Source organism: Mytilus edulis, unplaced genomic scaffold, assembly GCF_963676685.1.
Source record: "Mytilus edulis unplaced genomic scaffold, xbMytEdul2.2 SCAFFOLD_1141, whole genome shotgun sequence".
Taxonomy (NCBI): domain Eukaryota; kingdom Metazoa; phylum Mollusca; class Bivalvia; order Mytilida; family Mytilidae; genus Mytilus; species Mytilus edulis.
In genome coordinates, this window is record NW_027267161.1 from 4,170 (window position 1) to 23,660 (window position 19,491).

Consider the following 19,491-nt stretch of genomic DNA (forward strand, 5'->3'; position numbering starts at 1 on the left):
TGTGCCAGGGACGGATCCAGAAATTTTGATAACTTTAAAAGGGGGAGCCCAGGTAGCACAAAAACATTTTATTGATATTTTTAAAATATATTGCAAAATATCACCAAAATATCATTCAAAAACATGTTTTTGACGTGATATGTCTGGCTGTACTCATGTGAACAGCATATTTTCTGGAAATATTTGTTCTGAATGTTTAAAGAGCATTATTTTTAAATATCTTGATTTTATATTGAAATAACATAATTTTGGAACGCACTGAAACCCGGACCGGACCGGACTCCGGACCCGGACTTTGGTATGAAACCCGGACCCGGACCCGGACTGAATGCCGGACCCGGACTGTGGGTTTTTTACCACTTTGATTTTTTTTAAGATTACTGTCATATAATAAGTTACAGAATATAACTATATTAATTATATAAATTAAAAAAATCCACATTCCGAGCGTAAAATTGAACAAAAAAGAGTAAATTAAGTAAAGTAAGAAAGAGATATATAATAATTCCTTTGTCGTTATTGTTTTATGGAAATTAATAAAATCTTTTTATTAGCAATGAAAGCAAATTAAATTCTTTTCAAAGGAAGAGTAAAGCGCAATGGTTTGAAACATTCGAGGTTATATTTTTTTTTGTGTATTGTTTTTCTTTTTTTCATATTTTTTCATTTCTGTATTTTTTTTTCTGCCGTAAAATAATAATAAAAAAAAAAGATTTACTTGCTCATTTGATTGTCATCACAAAGTCTATTAAAATAATTCAACAATCCAATGTTTCACGCCAAAGGTGTCAAAGACTACACTAGCAATCATAATCAAGCATGTATAAGTTAGATTTAAAGGGGCATTAGCTCCGAGATATAATGAAATAATAAATAAAAATGTTCAATATAGTGAAATAATTTTATTTTAGCAGCCATTGTCAAAATAAACTAAGATACATCGCTTATGAATTATTCACTCGTAATCTCCGTATCAGTAGTATTCCTTTGGTAAGAAATACAGAAATAATCTTGTGTTATATATAATGAGTGGCAAAAGTTTACAAGGCTGTATACGTTAACCGGGATATTTTTTACCCCAAGATGGTACTCTGAATAAAATCTTCTGCGGCTCCTGATTGGATGATACAAAGTTGGAGTTGCTCCAATAAAATTTAAGCAGCGATAGATCATCCATGTTATACACAATCTTGAACAGGTGAGTCCGGACTGTGACCTGACATGACCCCGGACTAGCTTGAAGTTTACTATACCTGCGTGTATTGCATTACGACGACTAACTGTATGTAAACTGTTTATTGTCGTAAAGTATATTGACGGGACATTTGATCAAGCATGTAATACATAAGAAAGTTATAAGATATTTATCCGACAATTAACGAAAAAAATAAATGTAATAGGCGAGTCCGGATGGTGACCTGAAGTAACCCCGGACTAGGTGTATTCGCAAACTATAGACATCGATAGAGATATAAAACTTCACAAATTATTTGATGAGACGAACTTATTCATTTTTATTCATTCAACTTTTTCCGTATTGTATTGTCGTCGGAAACATTAATAAAAGACGTTTACCCGAGAATCAACAAATTAATATTAGGCGAGTCCGGACTGTGACCTGATATAACCCCGGACCAGGAGTATACGGATTGTATATAAATATACTAAATTATTTGTTTAATTGAAAGATTTTTTTTCACTTTTTGCTTTTTAATTTTCCTTTATTCATTTCTCTATTTCTTTAGTTATTCGATTGTCATCGGAAAAATCAATAAACGACACTTAACAACAATGTAATACACATTCTTGAACAGGTGAGTCCGGACTGTGACCTGACATGACCCCACACTAGCTTGAAGTTTTCTATACCTGTGAGTAATAAATTAATTTTCATTTCAAACACCATAGATAAATATTATAGGACAGACAAGGAACAACCAATGAAATGCATATGCTATGTTTTTAATAAAACTTGGGTCAATCGATTGTGTATGAAAGCTCCAATTGATTGTACAGTAGATTTGCAAGCGATTGTACAGTCAATAAACATATCTGACATAGAGAAAAGGAATATATTTGGAACTCTTCGGGGACAATGGCTTTGAAACTTTCAGACAGATGAGACTATATATCAGAAAAGGTACACGTGAAAAGTCTGGTAGAAACGATTGGTTTTTCGATGTTTATTTGACATTTTTGTTCGCTGTTGTGAGACACGTCACAGTTTCAATCGTTTTGCTCGGAGCTTCACCATTCTAAGAAAAACGTTTGGATGAAAATATCTTTTTTTTATTATCTAATTGGTTCATATTTACATAGAGAATGATTTAGATACCAAAATTTGAAGCAGAAACGTCATTAAGTAATATTAGAGTTCATCAAAGTTTCCATCAAGCAACTTATTTTTCAAATGTCGGAGCCATGCTTGACAGTCTCCCAAATTTCAAAAAAATTAGAAAACTGTCAACACTTAGCTGATATATCTATAGAACATATTTTATTTGGAACATACGAAATTACTGTTGAACAAAACACAATCCTTTTCAGAAATGTACATAGTTATATACGCCATACAAAAAGATTCTTTGATTAATATTGCTGTATCTTAAAATGTACTCGTATCCAACTGTTATACTGTTTAAACATAATATAAAATTGTATATATTTTTCATATTGTACTGAAATATTTAATTGCTGTCATCTTGAAATTTTGTATATTGTACTTATATGGAGAGGATTTTCTTAAGTTGTTATAACTTGTATCCAATCCTATTGTATATTTAGACAATAAAATATGTTTAAACTAAACTTGAAATATCTAAATGTGTTGTGTTGTGTTAATATTGTTATCGAGTATATATAACTTTCTCAAAAGTTTAGTACAATACCTTACATCTCTTTTTCTGTTTATATGTATATGTGTGCCAACTATCCGCCCCCCCCCCAAATCTTTGACCAAAAGGCAGTTACATGTAGATGTATTTTAGACTTTAAAAGGTGCTTCATACAGTTATGACTATAATCAAATTAAAGTAGCCATTTACTTCGTCCCTAATAGTCCGGCCATATACAATGACAGAACAATGTACCATTATAAATTTATCATACATTTCTTCTTCTTTGGAGAGGAATATAAAAATCAAAAGACATAACTACCTGCTTCTATTCTATTTGTGTTTTAAGCAAGCATTTGGGAGAGGTTTACTGTTACATGTATAAACTTCCATTTGTGACCACCTCCTGCATGTCCTGCGGGTAGTTTCAAAAGTTACCCGCGCTTGTGGTTTTTCATTGGCAAATCCAGAGGGGGGTTCCGGGGGTTGGAACCCCCCTTTTTTTGGCTAATCAATGCATTTGAATGGGGACATATAGCTGGAACTCACCCTTTATCCTGGGTTGGGAAACCCCCCCCCCCCTTTTTTTTAAATGGCTGGATCCACGCCTGTTTTTCAAAGTTCATAACTCCTCAATTCTTTATTCTATACATGTATAAAGGAAACAAAAAATGTCAATTTTCGAGGCATTTATAAATACCAGTGTGCGGGAAAACATTCACCGAACGGATTTTGATTAAAGTACTGCAAAGAAGTCGTTAGTTAAGATCAAATGTGAACACATTTTAAAATTGCGATGTATACCAAAACAGACTTGGTAAGAAATTTTGACAGATTAGAAAGATGAAAGATAAGATAAAAAATAACAATACATGGTCTTTAGCTGTGTGTCTGCTGTTAACCGTGAAATCAAAGGAGGATACAAATTAATATTTTAATTTATTACCATAAATCCAATAAAACGAGAAAGCCTTAAATATAAAATGTTCATGCAGTAAAACACCAATAACTTTACACTACCATTACAAAGAAACTATAACGATTGTGCCAGGGACGGATCCAGAAATTTTGATAACTTTAAAAGAGGGAGGGCACTGACTGCTACTTGAAAGATTTTCCGTTCTATAGTCATGCTTCAGTGGTTCCCTATATATAATCCATTGCCTTCTTTGGGGAACACGAACCTCCAAAATACATGGGTGAACTTAGGTACTATAGATGGTAAACAGTTCGGAACTTTCTGATGTCAACATGTGGCAACCTAGCCTCAGCAGGTTTTAGTAAAATTACAAATGAAGCTGGGACTATTATACTAACATAGTGAACATAAGGTTTGGCGAGCTTTTCGTGGAATATAAGAGATAGTGTTAAAAGTATGTGCATAGTTAATAAATCCATGAGTTGATTATTATAAAAGAAAAACATATTGTTTAACCTTGGACCAATAGATCGAGTCCAAAATTTAGCCATTTCCAGGATCAACTATGCTGATAATGTAGGCTAGCACTGGCTATTATTTGTGTATACCGTAGACCTTAAAGTTTGTAGAGTGTGCAATTCTAAGTCACAAAGACAGTAGCAAACTTAAAGTATATTTTCTAATAATATAATACGTCTTTAAATTCAGATTAGTAAAATGTATAATTCACTTATTAAATGAATATATTTGCATCCAAGACTTATTGATTAATCATTTTTGCGCCACTGTCAACAGTATTGACTATTTCTCAAAGGTTATTTCGTGGTGGTAAGTTTTTATTAATGGAGGAAGCTGGAGAGATCTTCGACAGGAACACTAACAAACCAAGAGTATTCCTATGTGTTGTATTTTATTTATTTACACTCTAAGATTTCTAAATTCTCTGATTTGATTAATTCTCGTTTGTCAACTTTCCCAAATTCCATCTCCCCCTTCTCCACGAACACACTACATCCCACATCACAAAAGGGGGCACAGCCTGAAGAATGTCAACCCCTCAGCAGAGTAACTTGATTCTGAATCATGGAAAAAATGTAAAATAAGTTAATGACTTAAACGAAATAAATAATAATCAGTCTATATGATATTATATAATTATTGCTTATTTAACATACCCGTGGCCAGGGGGGGGGGGGGGGGGGGGGGGGGTCAGACGAACCCCCCTTAAATAAGCACTGTAAAAGGCAACGTTCTGTTCAAATTGTGACATTTTCTTTCAATTGTCTTGTGTAATAACAAATAGCTACATATATACACAACGGGTACAAGCCGATCCCCAAGCTGATACATACAAACTTAAAATTAATATATTGACTATATTCGATATTACAAAACAAAAGTGTTATATAGAAACCTCTGAGAACCAGAAGGAGAAGTACCTACCTTACCAATAAAAAACACTAAAAATAAAATGCTACAAATGGATATAAATAAGGAAGAAATAGCTAAGATACTTAAGGGACTGAAGGTTGAAAAATCTCCTGGGCCAGATAGAATACACCCAAGAATACTCAAAGAGTTAGCAGAATCAATATCAACACCATTATGCATAATATTCAACCAATCAATAAGAAACAGTACTGTTCCAAGTAGATGGAAAGAAGCACAAATTAGCGCTATTTTTAAGAAAGGAAAAAAATGTATTGCTGGTAACTATAGACCTGTCAGCCTAACCTCAGTGGTGTGCAAAGTAATGGAAAAATTGGTACGTGAACATATTGTCAAACATATGAAAATCAACAAATTCTTTACTGATCGTCAATATGGATTTATATCAGGCAGATCTACATATCTTCAACTTTTAAATGTATTGGACAAATGGCTAGAAGCCCTTGATAATGGGAAATCTATCGATGTTATTTACATGGACTATATGAAAGCATTCGACACTGTTCCGCACAAAAGACTAATGAACAAACTCCGAGCATATGGCACAGAACTTTCAGTTCTGAATTGGGTCGATAGTTTTCTAAGTGAAAGGATACAACACGTTTCAATAAACAATAAAACATCATCATGGTCAAAAGTAACTTCAGGTATACCTCAAGGATCTGTGCTTGGGCCTCTACTTTTTGTAATTTTCATAAACGACCTTCCAAACCTGGTTGATTCCGACGTATACCTCTTTACAGATGATACTAAAATGTTTAATACAATTAGTCAGAAAGAAGATAAAACTCAATTACAAAGTGACTTAAATAAACTATCGCAATGGAGTGATACCTGGCTATTAAAGTTTCACCCTGACAAGTGCAAACATATGCACATAGGTAAACCGGGACCGGAACCAGACTCAAAATATACACTAAAATCGACAATACTACAAAAAGTTACTGAAGAAAAAGACATTGGAGTAATTATTGACTCTGAATTAAATTTCGAAAAACATATAAGTGAGAAAGTTAATAAGGCAAATTCCATGTTTGCACTACTGAGAAGGACTTTCCAATATTTAGATACAGATACCTTTGTACCACTATACAAGACACTCGTTCGAACACATTTAGAGTTTGCAAGCTCAGTACGGCATCCATATAAAATAAAATATATTGATATGATTGAGAATGTGCAGCGCCGGGCAACTAAACAACTACCAGGATTAAAGAATTTAACATACTCAGAAAGACTGCAAAAATTGAAACTACCATCTCTTAATTTTAGACGAGTCCGAGGTGACATGATTGAATTATATAAAATACTGAACGGAAAATATGATAAAGAGGCGGCACAATTTGTTAAATTATGGAAGGATATGACAACACGAACAGGGGTACGCGGCAACAGTCTAAAAATATTTCCACAGAGAGCAAGAACAGAATTAAGGAGGAATGCCTTTGCTCTACGAGTGGTAAAAACATGGAATACACTACCCGAAATTATAGTCACATCACCAACCACAAATACATTTAAGAATAGACTAGACGAATACTGGAAGAACCAAACAATGATGTACGAAGACTATAAATCACCAATCACCGGAAGTGGAGAAGATTTAGATATAGAGACTGATGAAGAGGAACTTTAGTTCCTGTATCAGTAAAAGAACCTAAGTAAACCTAAGTAAGTAATGTTACCTGAAACAAAAATACAATTAATTATTATTATATACAGCAAACAAAAGATCGAATTATAAAGACCTTGTTGATTACGTAACTTTAATTAATCAGGATATTTGATTGAATTAAGTGATTACGAGTGGCATTACCTTAGTTCACAATCATCAGACAGTTGTTGAATAAACAAACCAATGATTTCGTTTATATATACTGTTCAAATTTGTCACAAATCCCTCCATATAGTAAATATAGTTTATTCATATTTTATTATGGGGCCGGATCGACTTGGGGCCGAATCGACTTTGGGCCGGTTTGACTTTGGGCCGGAACGACCTGATACCGATGGATTTATGTACCCACTATTTTGTACTTGGAAAGCGCAACGAAAGGTAAATATTATCTTACACATGTTTTAAATGGATAAAAGCAGATGCTAGTGCTATAATTTACAACCTTTTGACTTTATACCGGCGTATAACATGTCGCAAAATCGGGGTTGCATTTAATGCTTCTTTTTGTAAAATTTATTGGGGTGTAAAAGCGTACTTCGGTCAACGCTTTTACACTTATAATTACATTTTGTAGCTATGATCATGAAAACACGAATTTATATATTTTATTATTTAATTCACCTGTGTACTTTCTTGTTGGAGCACGTGTTATCATGAATGAAAAGTTGTATTGAGCAATACAACTGCTTACGGAATAACACGTGATGTGCAGTTAGCCAATCAGAATAAAATATTGTAATGAAACACACATCTAATGTAATTATATATGAGTAAACCTGGCAAAGGGTAAAAAAACCCTGTGATGCATGTATTAAACCCGTGAAGATTCATGTGGACCATTTGCCTATAAAAATAGCCGTATTTTTACATAAAAATGTACTCTTGAGTACAAACAAAACTGTGCATCTCGAAACGTTTTAAGGCATATATGTAAAGCAAAATTATATCCGGGTGAAATTTGATCAGGAGGAAAAAATGTCACAGTTTTTGTTGTTATTTTTTCCTTATTTTTTCCTTTGCCATGAAATTCTATCTGGGTAGTTAACTTATTGAATAGTTATTAGAAAAAACTTATCCTTTAAAAATACTATGAAATAATAATAGTGTATTTGAAATAAAGCGAAATTGTTAAAAAAAAATGTATGATCATCATGTATTATAATGGGAAATAATTTCACAAATTATCCTTGAGAAAAATTTCCTCAAATATTCAAGTCAATATCATCCTTTTAAAAAGAAAATTATCATGAAACATAGGTGAGAAAACCAGAAGTAATTTCAAAGATCGTAATTGTGAAAATAATATCATGATTAAATAAGGTTTGTGAAATACATGTAACAGTGAGTTGTTTTCAGATCTCAGTACAAATATTAATTTAAAAGTAAGGTAGAAATATACATGTAGTTGCATTACTACTGTTTTACAGTAATACAAATGTAGAAGAATTTGATTATGATGATATTTTTAACAATATGAATAGTTTTGTTTGGGGACAGAGATGTAGTTGTTGATTATATGGAAATCAGATAAATCATAGCATAACAATATATTGGAACAAAAGCATGTTTAACAGCTGGATAGTTTTTATCTGTGAAATGTTATCTGTCTTATTAAATCAAGTTGTAAGTCATCTTTTTATATAAATGAATATATATATTTAAAAAATAAGATTCAAGAAAAAATTTCACTATAAAAATAGATTCAGAAAAATATTATATTAATATCTTTAAAATATAAATTGCTCATAATTACCTCCTTTGATAAATTATGCAAATTTGGTCTACCTTTGTAAAACATTTTATAATTACAGTCGGGTATATTGTGAGTACCTTACATAGTAGTAAATGGGACTCTATTTCACACGGTTCTGTGAAATATAGTACAGCAAATATATACCGGAACATACTATCCGCATAACACAGATAGATTTTCACTCCTCTGGAAAAAATCAACCTGTGAAATACCATGCCAGGAAAAAAATTACCAGGACAAATTATCCTAAGGATAAAATATCACAGAGGAAGAAATAAACCGTTACACATACACAGCTTAACTTTTGCATAGGTACTATTTCTGTACTAAAAATCTGTAGTACTGTAAATCTACTTTTAAAATTCAGTACTATTTTGCTACTTTGAAATCATTGTAATACATTTTGTATTTAGGTACCTGTATTTTACAGTACTTAATTTGTACTTGAAATTTAGGTACTACAAATTTTTGGTTACTACCGTTTCATTTTCAGCATTTTGAAAGTTTTTCTATTTCAAATCTCTTAAAATTATGATTTTCAAACATGGAACATTGTATTATTTCTGTACCAAAATATTTAGTACAAATCAAGTACTGTAAAATAAAAGTACCTAAATATTACAATAATTTTAAAGTAAAGAAATAGTACTAAATATTAAAAGTAAATCTCCAGTACTACATATTTTAAGTACAGAAATAGTACCTATGCAAAAGTAGCTGTGTAGTATGCACTAGATAAATGAGGGCCTGGACAGGGTTTTGGGAGCATGGGAGAGCAGGGGCGGGAGAAGGGAGAGAGGGGGTGGCAGAAAAGAGAGAAGGGGCAGAAGAAAGGAGAGAAGGGGGGTAAAAGGGAGACAAAATGTATATTAAAATTATTAGAATTTAGCAAGAAAACAATTATTTAATAAATCAGTTAATCAAAAGATTCAAGAAAGTGCAAATAACAAACAAAACGACTCTGTAGAAATATAAAAACGGAAAGTCCTTCATCTAACAGCAAAATCAAACAAACGGATAACTATTATATTCCGAATCGGTACAGGCATTTTCTTATGTAGGAAATGGTGGACTGGACCTGGTTTTTCTGGCTAGCCAAACCTTTCACTTGTATTACAGTCGCAGAAAATTTCCCAAAATGGCATAGTAACGAAAAAAATATTCTGACCATCGTCTGACACTTAATTCATTACGATCTCTTATATATGGAGAAAGACTAAAAACTAACCAGGATTTTATTGTGAGCCTGTGCATGTATAGAGACACATGTCACCAAACTTGGTTTTTTTATGCCCCACCTACGATAGAAGAGGGGCATTATGTTTTCTGGTCTGTGCGTCCGTTCGTCTGTCTGTTCGTCCGTCCGTCCGTCTGTTAGTTCGTCCGTCCGTCCGTCTGTCCCGCTTCAGGTTAAAGTTTTTGGTCAAGGTAGTTTTTGATGAAGTTGAAGTCCAATCAACTTGAAACTTAGTACACATGTTCCTTATGATATGATCTTTCTAATTTTTAAGCAAAATTAAACTTTTGACCCCAATTTCACGGTCCACTGAACATAGAAAATGAAAGTGCATGTTTCAGGTTAAAGTTTTTGGTCAAGGTAGTTTTTGATGAAGTTGAAGTCCAATCAACTTGAAACTTAGTACACATGTTCCTTATGATATGATCTTTCTAATTTTAAAGCCAAATTAAACTTTTGACCCCAATTTCATGGTCCACTGAACATAGAAAATGAAAGTGCATGTTTCAGGTTAAAGTTTTTGGTCAAGGTAGTTTTGATGAAGTTGAAATCCAATCAACTTGAAACTTAGTACACATGTTCCCTATGATATTATCTTTCTAATTTTAATGCCTAATTATATTTTTTATCCAATTTCATGGTCCATTGAACATGGAAAATGATAGTGCGAGTGGGGCATCCGTGTACTTTGGACACATTCTTGTTTAAAGATAAATTGCTTCAAAGTTAACCGATATGCATATAATTTGGCAGAAAAAGGATGACATTAATACTTATAATATAGAGTAATAACTTATTCGTGAAAAATGATACAATAAAAAAAATCTGAGAACATACATGCATCCTCTATAACATGTATAAGTAAAACACTCGGTACATAAAAAGTCATTATAAAAGTTCCACCATGAAATTGTACAATGTAGAAAGAGGAAGGCGGACTATGTGCTCTGTGTGCCTGTATACACCAAATTTAGCAACCTGTCATTTAAAAAATTCTTGACTTTATATGCGCACTTTGGTATATATATATATTTTTAAAGTTGACATAAAGGAAATGTAGCTTTGAAATAGGTTGTATAAACGCTAAGCTACATCCTATATACCGATAACGTGAGGGACGGGTGGACAAATGGACACGGGTAAAACAGTACGCTCGAGGCAGTTTGTCTAGGGACCAAAATATTTAATAAGCATTTATGATTGTGTTCTATTTTACAAAGCATTTGGTGACAACATTTATTTTTGAATAAGCAGCTCATAGTGGAATATAGTTGGGAAATCTCAATTGTACATTATCATGATTATGTCCAACTCAACAACAAAATACAACCATTCCTGTAAGCCCAAGTGTAAATTAACGTGTACCAAAAGGATATTAAAATGTAAGTGACATATTTTCAGTTTGTTTCTGCATTTGAAGAAATATAGGCAAACAAACATACATGTATCTCTTCATGTTTTTTTGGCGTTCAGAGCGCTTTTCTTGGTTTACCTTCATCAAAATTCCGATTATTCATGCATTTATTATCGGCCACTGGGTTTTATTTAATGAATCCTGTGATTGTAAATTTCAAGAAATAATTTTTGAAATACGGAATTGAAAGATAAGAAAAAATATGTAACAGGGTCTGAATGAGCTTAGTCTCAAATTTTATTTTGTCCCAACGGGTGCGCATTAAGTGTTGACATCCCATTAATGGCAATATGACAGGTCTTTGTTAACTTTTTCCTCATCCGATGTTGCTGTCCTATGTAAACTGTGCTTATACGATTACAGTTGACAGTATTGGCAATCTATTTTTACAAGCTTCCTGAACCATATTTTCTGTACAGTCCAATAAAATTCAAAACTTGTTACACTTGGAACATACATGTGTCATAAAAGTTGTGTATCAAAATAACCAAGTTCAATGACAATTTTATTCTTCTTTGTTAATTCCATTCCAAAAATCATTTTCTGCCTGATTTCCAACGACTGCTTGTAATAATATGTATTTTCGATATAAAATTATATCCCGTACTATTTTCGAAAAGAATTTTATTTTTATTTTTTGCAATCAGCATTTTTTTTGTGGCTACCATTTTAAAACAAATTGGTTTCTTGCGAAATTGCACTCATAGTGTCACAAAAATTCCCCGTATTTTACACATAATCCTGCATTTCTATAGTTTGGATTTATACTTTTGAAAAAGATCATCGGGGAAACAGCGTGCATCAGAGTTAAGCTGAGGTAACACATTCACGATTTTTACTGCCGTCCATGACAGGACTATTCCCGATTAAAATTTGTCAAAAATTGATAATATGGGAGGTTGCTGTGGAATACATGTCCCTCCTAGATGGGAATTTGTATGCGTCTCATCACATTGCAGGCATATTGCACCCTATCTGTCTATCAATGTATCTCTGTTTAGCGCATCTCAAGTCTCCTCCTAAACAACTGGATGGATATTGAAGAAATAAATTTACATGAGAAAGTTATAAATGTTACAGGGGAAATACTCGTTACTTTAATGTATGGCATTACTTATCTTCTAAGCGAAACTCTTCCTGAATGTTTAATGGATTTTAATGAAATGTTTATCGGAAAAGGTAATGGAAAGAGAAAAGGGAGGGAGAAGGGAGAAGAGAGGTGGGAAAAGGGAGACGAGGGGAGGGAGCAGGGTGAAGCTTACCCCCTGTCCAGCCCCCAAGAATGAATAAATTGGCATCCGGAAGACTATCTATACCTTTTCCTCCAACATTTCCAATATAATTTTAGTTTTGTTACACATCTTGGGGAAAATATATATATTATTCAACACAAATTTTGCCAAAATATCTTAAAATATAGTCTTTGGTATGTTTCATGCGTTTATAATTTGCAGGCACAGATCCAGCCATTTTAATTGAAAAGGGTATTTCAACCATCGGAACACTATTAAACGTTCACTTAAAAAAAATCGGAAAACCTGCGGGCTGGAATCGCCAATGATATAATAACCTGTTCAGGAAGATTTTAAGCCGATATACTCATCAAACATTAAAGTACACTTTGGTCTTTCAATGAAGATTTTTAAATTTCAGACAGAACATTTATAGATATAAACAGCACACGTGTACACGAATCTTTGATACTTTATTTTTATATTGCAAAATTACACCCATAAGGGTCAAGCAATACCATCAAACAATTTTATACAATTCAATGCAATAAACTGAAAGATAGACCCATAGGCAATGGCCCGAGTATGAAAAATGTATCAAGGAAATCTGTTTTGTAAGAATCCATAAAATCTAGCAAGACTGTTTGTTGGTGTTTGTTACTGTTCTTTTGAAATTGATATCGTTACATTAGAAAGAACATATTGATGTTCACCAATTTCAGTTGTGTAGAGAGAATATATAATATTCAAAGGCACAATTGCATAAATTTACCAATTATCATTTTCTCAGTGATTTTTATGCCCCGTCTACGATAGTAGTAGGGGCATTATGTTTTCTGGTCTGTGCGTCCGTTCGTCCGTCTGTTCGTTCGTCTGTTCGTTCGTCCGTTCGTCCGTCTGTCCCATGTCAGGTTAAAGTTTTTGGTCGAGGTAGTTTATGATGAAGTTATAGTTGCATCCATTTGTAACTTTACATACATAGTCATTATAATAGGGAATTTCTAAAAAGTACCTCAAATTTAGGTTTTGGTCCTCATTTCATGGTTCATTGAACATAAAATGAGATTGTGTGAAACAGCTCTTTGCCAGGTTAAAGTTTTTGGTCGAGGTAGTTTATGATGAAGTTATAGTTGCATCCATTTGTAACTTTACATACATAGTCATTATGATAGGGAATTTCTAAAAAGTACCTCAAATTTAGTTTTTATGCCCCACCTACGATAGTAGAGGGGCATTATGTTTTCTGGTCTGTGCGTCCGTTCGTTCGTTCGTCCGTCCGTCTGTTCGTTCGTTCGTTCGTCTGTTCGTTCGTCCGTCTGTCCCGCTTCAGGTTAAAGTTTTTGGTCAAGGTAGTTTTTGATGAAGTTGAAGTCCAATCAACTTCAAACTTAGTACACATGTTCCTTATGATATGATCTTTCTAATTTTAAAGCCAAATTAAACTTTGACCCCAATTTCACGGTCCACTGAACATAGAAAATGAAAGTGCATGTTTCAGGTTAAAGTTTTTGGTCAAGGTAGTTTTTGATGAAGTTGAAGTCCAATCAACTTGAAACTTAGTATACATGTGCCCTATGATATGATCTTTCTAATTTAAATGCCAAATTAGAGTTTTGATCCCAATTTTACGGTTCACTGAACATAGAAAATGATAGTGCAAATTTCAGGTTAAAGTTTTTGGCTTCAGGTTAAAGTTTTTGGTCAAGGTAGTTTTTGATGAAGTTGAAGTCCAATCAACTTGAAACTTAGTATACATGTGCCCTATGATATGATCTTTCTAATTTAAATGCCAAATTAGAGTTTTGACCCCAATTTTACGGTTCACTGAACATAGAAAATGATAGTGCAAATTTCAGGTTAAAGTTTTTGGCTTCAGGTTAAAGTTTTTGGTCAAGGTAGTTTTTGATGAAGTTGAAGTCCAATCAACTTGAAACTTAGTATACATGTGCCCTATGATATGATCTTTCTAATTTGAATGCCAAATTAGAGTTTTGACCCCAATTTTACGGTTCACTGAACATAGAAAATGATAGTGCAAATTTCAGGTTAAAGTTTTTGGTCAAGGTAGTTTTGATAAAGTAGAAGTCCAATCAACTTGAAACTTAGTATACATGTTCCCTTTGATAAGATCATTCTAATTTTAATGCCAAATTAGAGAATTTATTCCAATTTCACAGTCCTTTAAACATAGAAAATGATAGTGCGAGTGGGGCATCCGTGTACTGTGGACACATTCTTGTTTAACATTACGATACATGTTTTTGAGCAATGTCCACGATGATATTTTGGTGTTGAAGGAACACATGGAAAACATTTAATTTCTGTATTGTTGATAAGGAAAAAGAATACTGTCTAAAAAAATACACACAAAATAAAATAAGAATACACAACTGCATAAACATAGTTTTACTTTATATAAAGCAGAAACATCTGAACAATAATTATTTATTGTCATCTAATTTTGTCTCTGATATCTAAAATAATTTTTCAGGTTTTTTTTTTTTTTTTTTAACCATTTCGGTTTATGATTGTATGAACACATTTTGTTGCTATAAATACATTTCGTTTGGGGCTTCTGTTTACATATTTGCCGAATTACATTGATTGAACATTTACCATAATTATATTTATGTTTGAATAAAAGTCTTATGAACTTGCTTACCCTATAATGCAATATTCATTGTTGAAGGCCGTACGGTGACTTAAAGTTATTAATTTCTGTGTCATGTTGTCTCAATCACACCACATCTTCTTTTTTACATATAAAATGTTTACTTACATTAAAATCGTTTTCATTTTAAAACCATGCCTTTTTTCTAAATCTATGAAATTTACAGCTTTCTCTCTCCCAAATGCCCAAGATGGAGTGAATAAAACTTTTCTTTTCTGCTCTCATTTATTGTGAATATATTTGGTAAATATTTATTTACAAATATAATATATCTGCTCTATTTTAAGGCAAATTTTAGATAGATAAATGGTAATTTTTATGCCCCACCTACGATAGAAGAGGGGCATTATGTTTTCTGGTCTGTGTGTCCTTCATTCCGTCTGTCCGTTCGTCCGTCCATCCATCTGTGCTTCCATTCGTCTGTCCGTCCGTTCAGGTTAAAGTTTTTGGTCAAGGTAGTTTTCGATGAAGCTGAAGTCCAATCAACTTGAAACTTAGTACACTTGTTGCTTATGATATGATCTTTCTAATTTTAAAGCCAAATTAGACTTTTGACCCCAATTTCACGGTCCACTGAACATAGAAAATGAAAGTGGGAGTTTCAGGTTAAAGTTTTTGGTCAAGGTAGTTTTTGATGAAGCTGAAGTCCAATCAACTCGAAACTTAGTACACTTGTTGCTTATGATATGATCTTTCTAATTTTAAAGCCAAATTAGACTTTTGACCTCAATTTCACCGTCCACTGAACATAGAAAATGAAAGTGGGAGTTTCAGGTTTAAGTTGTTGGTCAAGGTAGTTTTTGATGAAGCTGAAGTCCAATCAACTTGAAACTTAGTAAACTTGTTGCTTATGATATGATCTTTTTAATTTTAAAGCCAAATTAGACTTTTGACTCCAATTTCACGGTCCACTAAACATAGAAAATGAAAGTGGGAGTTTCAGGTTAAAGTTTTTGGTCAAGGTAGTTTTTGATAAAATTGAAGTCCAATCAACTTGAAACTTAGTACATATGTTCCCTATAGTATATATAATCTTTCTAATTTTAATGCCAAATTAGATTATTACTCAATTTCACGGTCCATGGAACATGGTAAAGGATAGTGCGAGTGGGGCATCCGTGTACTTTAGACACATTCTTGTTTAAAAGTTAAATTGTACATTTCTTTATTTAACTCCAGTATTTTTCAAGAGATCTTCTTTTATTCCTACCTCCATGACTCTTTAAATGTCTCCTGTACATTCACTCTGAAAATAATAGTTGGGCAAAACAGTCAAAATTTATTTCTTTAAAATGATGCAACAATGAATACATTAATAACTGACTAATTTCAATGCTGTGGGCAAGTTTCATTTAAGGGGGGCTCCTTGGTGTAAATCAATTTTTTTTTCTGATATAGGATTTCGCTATATTTTTTTTATAAACGAACTTTATCATATATACTTAAAAGAAAAATGAAATAAAAAAATGGAGTCACCGTTCATTTAAGCTCACAATCTGCCTCTGGAAGAAGCATACATTTTTGTTAATTTCCTTTTTTTCTGTTGAACTAATAGGAGAAATAGAGGTAATACCGAAATAAAAACATACATGTAACCTAACTACAGAAATCGCTTAAATTTTACAAGTATTTAGTTTATGTAAAGCTTATTTGAAAACAATAATAAAAAATATAGGTCACCGATGAGTTAAAAAAGATATATTTCAAATTTAAGGCCAAAAAATGGCATTTTTGCACCAAAGGAGATAATTTGGAGCTTTTTCAATGATATAAACATTTATCATATGTTTAGTAGTAAATACAGTAGTTTTGCATATTTGATAAATAGCCTGCTGTTAAATCCATATCACGCAACTTTGATGCGCACCCTTTATCCCACCCATACCCTTTATCACACCCCTACTTTTTTTTTTTTTTACATAAAGTCAGTTTTTCTTTTTTTTTGCTGAAGAAAAATTTACTCAAAATAGGTCCAATAAAACGGTCATTCGGGCGTCACATAATTTATTGAATGACGTCATTGTTTGGTATGTGACGTCACGAACGTCAAGTTTTCATATTTTTTGGCACACTAAATGGAACTATAAAAAATACATGTACAAAACACACAAAGAAATACAATAATAAACAAAATAAAACAACAGCACGCAAATTGTAAGGTAACCCAGGTGCTTAGGGTAAGTAATTGAGCAGTTCTTTTAAGGCCTTTGAAACAAGACAAAAGTAGAACTGAAGGTAACCCAGTGCTATGGATCAGAAATCATTTCATATAATATAATACTCTTCTGTTGAAATATATGATAAATAGTATAAAACATGGCAAAATCTGTATCACATGCCGTATCACCCTTGACCAATATCATCCCTCGAGCCTAAAGGCCCTTGGGCTGATATTTGTGTCTCGGGATGATACGACATATGATACAGATTTTGCCATGTATTATTCTCTATTTAAAAAGTCATCTGGGGCCAAACCGAATCGATTCTTTGGGTTGATTTTTTACCATATCATAAAGTAATAACTAATAGTGTAATAAATAAAATGTGTAATGAAAAAATAAAGGTTCAATTTTTTGCTGTAATTTTTGTACCCACGAGCCACTTTAAAAAATTCTGATTAGTTGTTGGATTTTTAGTTGCTTAATGTACAGTGGCAAATATTTCATTCATGTTCTGGACTTAAAAAGCCAATTCTTTGTCATGGGTGATACAAGTAAGTGACTGTTAGATTAATGTTTTTTTAAACCATTGTTAACCATCATAACAGAAAAAGAAAGAGAAAACTGATTTTGAAAGCAATACATTGACTCTACACATGAGCTCAGCATTCAGCTTTTGTTTTACAGAGAGTTGAAGAAAGTTTTTCAGAATTGTCTTTTATGTATTTATCTCCCTTTGACAGAGTTGAAAACCTTTAGTCTAAAGATCTGTTGAGAGGAGCATAAAGAGGTTGTCGATTGTAATCTTAAATGATATTTTTCTCTTTTTCCAGAGAGTGAAAGAAAAGAAGATTTATTTTATTCAGAGGAAGGTATTGATGATGATGAAATTGAAGGGAAAAGAACATACAGTGTGGAGGAAAAACTTAAATCCATCAAATACAACAAAGAATTTGTCAAAATATTGAAAGGGGAAGGTTAGTATACTGTATGGAGAACAAAGTGTGTACAAGGGGAGGTAACTCTCATTGCAACCAAGTGTTCATGTCTTTTTCTTGAGTTGTAGGCAGGTGCAAACAATAGCAATTGGGTTTAATGTTTTAATGGTACCAAACATTCACCCCTATCTGAAATAATAGACTAAGTGTAGCATTACAACATAGAAAGACACATTATGAAATATCAATTGAAATGGCTTAACTCAATTAAAAGACATATTAAGGAGATGCTATGTTCGATCTTGATAACAATCAATTATTTCCGTTACACTGACAACAAAGTACCTTTGCAAAAATTTATTTGTTGTCAAGTAAAAGTACAAAAAATGTTTTTTATTTCAGAAGAGGGGTTTGTAAACAGCGAGAATTAGAAATTAAATCCATAAAATGAAAAAAAAATATGTTAAAATTCAGACAATCAAAGTTTAGAATTATCAATGTGGATAACAAATTTAATTCACATCCTTGCACTTACATTAACAAGTCCAACAAATAATATTTCAATTTGGTTGTGGCGAGCCCTAAATGGGTATACAACATAGGTTTGTCATTTTCACATTATTCAAATACTGTGGATATAAAATTAAATCCACCAAAAATATAAAGAATCAAATTGTGAAATGATGATCAAGGTAAGTAAACAAATGGGAATAAATGGAAAACAAATATCCCAAAAATGAAAGTGAGGCTTGTTGTTTTGTAAATGAAAAGCAAAATTTTGGAAACTAATATAGATACAGTGAACAGATAAGTATAAACTAAAGAGGTAAGTGGATGCAATCTATCTTTTATTTTTCAGATTTTACTGTAAAGTATTTACAAGAACATGGGTTAGAGACACCAATTGTTTTCCATGAGAAGAGTGGTCTAGGTTTACGGTGGTATAAATTCACACATATAAATAGATATTGTGTAGATATGCATATTCATAGGACAAAGATAAACATCAGTGGCAGATACAGGGGGGTTCCAGCGGTTTGAAACCCCCTATTATTTGGACAATCAATGCATTTGAAAGGGGACATGTGGTTGGAACCCCCCACCCCTTTTGTCCTGGGTTGGGAACCCCCCTTTTTAAAATGGCTGGATCCACCCTGAACATTACAGGTCAATCAGTTTTTAATGCTTTCAATCATAAGCTATAAAA

General features: G+C 32.7%; 1 long non-coding RNA gene across 1 annotated transcript; it reads left to right on the top strand.

Annotated features, from left to right (window-relative positions):
• Positions 1–7,157: 7,157 nt before the first annotated feature.
• Positions 7,158–19,223, top strand: LOC139504937 (uncharacterized). Its single transcript, XR_011659460.1, has 3 exons — positions 7,158–7,258; positions 18,180–18,323; positions 19,144–19,223. It is a non-coding gene; the product is annotated as an uncharacterized lncRNA (long non-coding RNA).
• The last annotated feature ends 268 nt before the right edge of the window (positions 19,224–19,491 follow it).